Source organism: Taudactylus pleione, unplaced genomic scaffold, assembly GCF_031769625.1.
Source record: "Taudactylus pleione unplaced genomic scaffold, aTauple2 ptg000041l, whole genome shotgun sequence".
Classification (NCBI taxonomy): domain Eukaryota; kingdom Metazoa; phylum Chordata; class Amphibia; order Anura; family Myobatrachidae; genus Taudactylus; species Taudactylus pleione.
In genome coordinates, this window is record NW_028284443.1 from 71,043,944 (window position 1) to 71,049,238 (window position 5,295).

Sequence of the window (5,295 nt, forward strand, 5' to 3'; positions counted from 1 at the left end):
GCTCATTCAATACCTCTAATCATCTGTCCCATCCGATCCTCCAATCATCAGTCTAATTCAATGCCTTCAAACATTGGTCTCATTCAATACCTCCAATCATCGATCTCATTCAGTATCTTCAAACATCGATTCCATCTGTCATCTTCAAACATCGTTCCCATTTGATACATTCATCATCGGTCCCAAACCGATTCAGAAATCGAAATCATCATCATCGGTCTCAAACCATTCCAGGATCTCAACTCATCATCATCGGTCTCAAACCAATTCAGAACTTCAATACATCTCAACGGTCTCCAACCGAATCAGAACTCCAGTTCATCACTATTAGTCTCAAACCGATCCAGCTCTTCAGTTCAGCATTACCGGTCACTCCGGTCCTACTCAACAATCCAGCATCATCAGTCCCAACCCAATTCTGCTGAACTATACAATATCATCTTCTCCAGTTCTCATTCCTACTCTCTGTTAAAGACATTGCATTCCTGTCCTAGCCTTCGGGCCCATCATCCTCTACAGTTTTCCTAACTCCTCACCTCATACATGAGGAAGTCTTGGCTCAAGCCTCCCAACTTAATCCACGCCTCCCAAGTCTCCACTACAGCCTCCCACGCCGGTTACACACACTTATACACACATACATAAATAAATACAGTCACACACTTATATACACACACATATATAAATACAGTCACAGATAAATATCCTCTATCCCCTCCTCTCTCTCCAATGCTGCTGGCCTGGCACTGACTGAATAACATGTAGCCCTGCCCCCTGCCCTGACTCCACCTCCTTTTCAGCCTCCTATAGCTCGAAGTGCAGTCCTGCTGCACTGTGACTGCAGCTGTAATCAATAGCCTGGGGGGGGGGTCCCCTGAGAGATGAGGGCCTGGGATGAGGTACCCCCTGTGCCTCCCCTGTCAGGATGCAGCCTGGGATCGGCCGTTACTCACGTCTGCGATGGTGTCTTCGGGCTCCTAAAGAGTCCGGACGTCAGCCGTAGGGACAGTGATGGCTGAGTATTCTGCCCAGGGTCTGCTAGAGCCTTCTGGTGTGCGTCCTGGTTGCTGCGTTGCAGTCCTGGGTGCTGCCATGTTGGTTCGCGTCATCTGATCAGTAATCGCCTATGGTAGTTCTGCGGTCAGTCAGCTGCTGTCTCTGGTCAATGACCAGTTACCAAGGAGTATATTAGGGCACTTACTGCAGCAGGAAATTGCCTGTACAACTTCGCTCCTATAGTGGTTTTCTACTGTGTCTGCATCCCAGGCTCCGCAGTGTACCTCTCCTGTGTACTCTCTCATGTATGCTGTCATCATTGTTACTCAGCATCTCACATCAAGTGCTGGTTATTACCGCTACTCTGCATCTCACATCAAGTGCTGGTTATTACCATTACTCAGCGTCTCACACCAAGTGCTGGTTATTACCGTTACTCAGCATCTCACATCAAGTGCTGGTTATTACCACTAATCAGTGTCTCACACCAAGTGCTGGTTATCACCGCTACTCAGCGTCTCACACCAAGTACTGGTTATTACCGTTACTCAGCATCTCACATCAAGTACTGGTTATTACCGTTACTCAGCATCTCACATCAAGTACTGGTTATTACCATTACTCAGCGTCTCACACCAAGTGCTGGTTATCACCGTTACTCAGCATCTCACATCAAGTACTGGTTATTACCATTACTCAGCGTCTCACATCAAGTACTGGTTATTACCATTACTCAGCGTCTCACACCAAGTGCTGGTTATCACCGTTACTCAGCATCTCACATCAAGTGCTGGTTATTACCATTACTCAGCGTCTCACACCAAGTGCTGGTTATCACCGTTACTCAGCATCTCACATCAAGTGCTGGTTATCACCGCTACTCAGCATCTCACACCAAGTGCTGGTTATTACCGTTACTCAGCATCTCAGATCAAGTGCTGGTTATTACCGCTACTCAGCATCTCACATCAAGTGCTGGTTATTACCGTTACTCAGCATCTCACATCAAGTGCTGGTTATTACCACTAATCAGTGTCTCACATCAAGTACTGGTTATTACCATTACTCAGCATCTCACATCAAGTGCTGGTTATTACCGTTACTCAGCATCTCACATCAAGTGCTGGTTATTACCGCTACTCAGCATCTCACATCAAGTGCTGGTTATTACCGTTACTCAGCATCTCACATCAAGTACTGGTTATTACCATTACTCAGCATCTCACATCAAGTGCTGGTTATTACCATTACTCAGCATCTCACATCAAGTACTGGTTATTACCGTTACTCAGTGTCTCACATCAAGTGCTGGTTATTACCGTAACTCAGCGTCTCACATCAAGTGCTGGTTATTACCGTAACTCAGCGTCTCACACCAAGTGCTAGTTATCACCGCTACTCAGCATCTCACATCAAGTGCTGGTTATTACCATTACTCAGCGTCTCACACCAAGTGCTGGTTATCACCGTTACTCAGCATCTCACATCAAGTGCTGGTTATCACCGTTACTCAGCATCTCACATCAAGTGCTGGTTATTACCGTTACTCAGCGTCTCACACCAAGTACTGGTTATTACCGTTACTCAGCATCTCACATCAAGTGCTGGTTATTACCGCTACTCAGCATCTCACATCAAGTGCTGGTTATTACCGTTACTCAGCATCTCACACCAAGTGCTGGTTATCACCGCTACTCAGCGTCTCACACCAAGTACTGGTTATTACCATTACTCAGCATCTCACATCAAGTACTGGTTATTACCGTTACTCAGCATCTCACATCAAGTGCTGGTTATTACCATTACTCAGCGTCTCACACCAAGTGCTGTTATCACCGTTACTCAGCATCTCACATCAAGTGCTGGTTATTACCATTACTCAGCGTCTCACACCAAGTGCTGGTTATCACCGTTACTCAGCATCTCACATCAAGTGCTGGTTATTACCGTTACTCAGCATCTCACATCAAGTGCTGGTTATTACCGTTACTCAGCGTCTCACATCAAGTACTGGTTATTACCACTAATCAGCGTCTCACACCAAGTGCTGGTTATCACCGCTACTCAGCGTCTCACACCAAGTACTGGTTATTACCATTACTCAGCATCTCACATCAAGTACTGGTTATTACCGTTACTCAGCATCTCACATCAAGTACTGGTTATTACCGTTACTCAGCATCTCACATCAAGTACTGGTTATTACCGTTACTCAGCATCTCACATCAAGTGCTGGTTATTACCGCTACTCAGCATCTCACATCAAGTGCTAGTTATCACCGTTACTCAGCGTCTCACACCAAGTGCTGGTTATCACCGTTACTCAGCGTCTCACATCAAGTACTGGTTATTACCGTTACTCAGCATCTCACATCAAGTACTGGTTATTACCATTACTCAGCATCTCACATCAAGTACTGGTTAACTTATTACCATTACTCAGCGTCTCACATCAAGTGCTGGTTATTACCATTACTCAGCGTCTCACACCAAGTGCTGGTTATCACCGTTACTCAGCGTCTCACATCAAGTACTGGTTATCACCGCTACTCAGCGTCTCACATCAAGTGCTGGTTATTACCGTTACTCAGCGTCTCACATCAAGTACTGGTTATTACCGTAACTCAGCGTCTCACATCAAGTGCTGGTTATTACCGTAACTCAGCGTCTCACATCAAGTGCTGGTTATTACCATTACTCAGCGTCTCACATCAAGTGCTGGTTATTACCATTACTCAGCGTCTCACACCAAGTACTGGTTATTACCATAACTCAGCGTCTCACATCAAGTGCTGGTTATTACCGTAACTCAGCGTCTCACATCAAGTGCTGGTTATTACCGTTACTCAGCGTCTCACACCAAGTGCTGGTTATCACCGTTACTCAGCATCTCACATCAAGTACTGGTTATTACCGTTACTCAGCATCTCACATCAAGTACTGGTTATTACCATTACTCAGCATCTCACATCAAGTACTGGTTATTACCATTACTCAGCGTCTCACATCAAGTGCTGGTTATTACCATTACTCAGCGTCTCACACCAAGTGCTGGTTATCACCGTTACTCAGCATCTCACATCAAGTGCTGGTTATTACCATTACTCAGCGTCTCACACCAAGTGCTGGTTATCACCATTACTCAGCATCTCACATCAAGTTCTGGTTATTACCATTACTCAGCGTCTCACACCAACTGCTGGTTATCACCGTTACTCAGCATCTCACATCAAGTGCTGGTTATCACCGTTACTCAGCATCTCACATCAAGTGCTGGTTATCACCGCTACTCAGCATCTCACACCAAGTGCTGGTTATTACCGTTACTCAGCATCTCACATCAAGTGCTGGTTATTACCGCTACTCAGCATCTCACATCAAGTGCTGGTTATCACCGCTACTCAGCATCTCACACCAAGTGCTGGTTATTACCGTTACTCAGCATCTCACATCAAGTGCTGGTTATTACCGTTACTCAGCGTCTCACATCAAGTGCTGGTTATTACCATTACTCAGCGTCTCACACCAAGTACTGGTTATCACCGCTACTCAGCGTCTCACATCAAGTGCTGGTTATTACCGTTACTCAGCGTCTCACACCAAGTACTGGTTATCACCGCTACTCAGCGTCTCACATCAAGTGCTGGTTATTACCGTAACTCAGCGTCTCACATCAAGTGCTGGTTATTACCGTAACTCAGCGTCTCACACCAAGTGCTAGTTATCACCGCTACTCAGCATCTCACATCAAGTGCTGGTTATTACCATTACTCAGCGTCTCACACCAAGTGCTGGTTATCACCGTTACTCAGCATCTCACATCAAGTGCTGGTTATTACCGTTACTCAGCGTCTCACACCAAGTACTGGTTATCACCGCTACTCAGCATCTCACACCAAGTACTGGTTATCACCGTTACTCAGCATCTCACACCAAGTACTGGTTATCACCGTTACTCAGCACCTCACACCAAGTGCTGGTTATTACCGTTACTCAGCGTCTCACATCAAGTGCTGGTTATCACCGCTACTCAGCGTCTCACATCAAGTGCTGGTTATCACCGCTACTCAGCGTCTCACATCAAGTGCTGGTTATCACCATTACTCAGCGTCTCACATCAAGTACTGGTTATCACCGCTACTCAGCGTCTCACATCAAGTGCTGGTTATTACCGTTACTCAGCGTCTCACATCAAGTACTGGTTATTACCGTAACTCAGCGTCTCACATCAAGTGCTGGTTATTACCGTAACTCAGCGTCTCACATCAAGTGCTGGTTATTACCATTACTCAGCGTCTC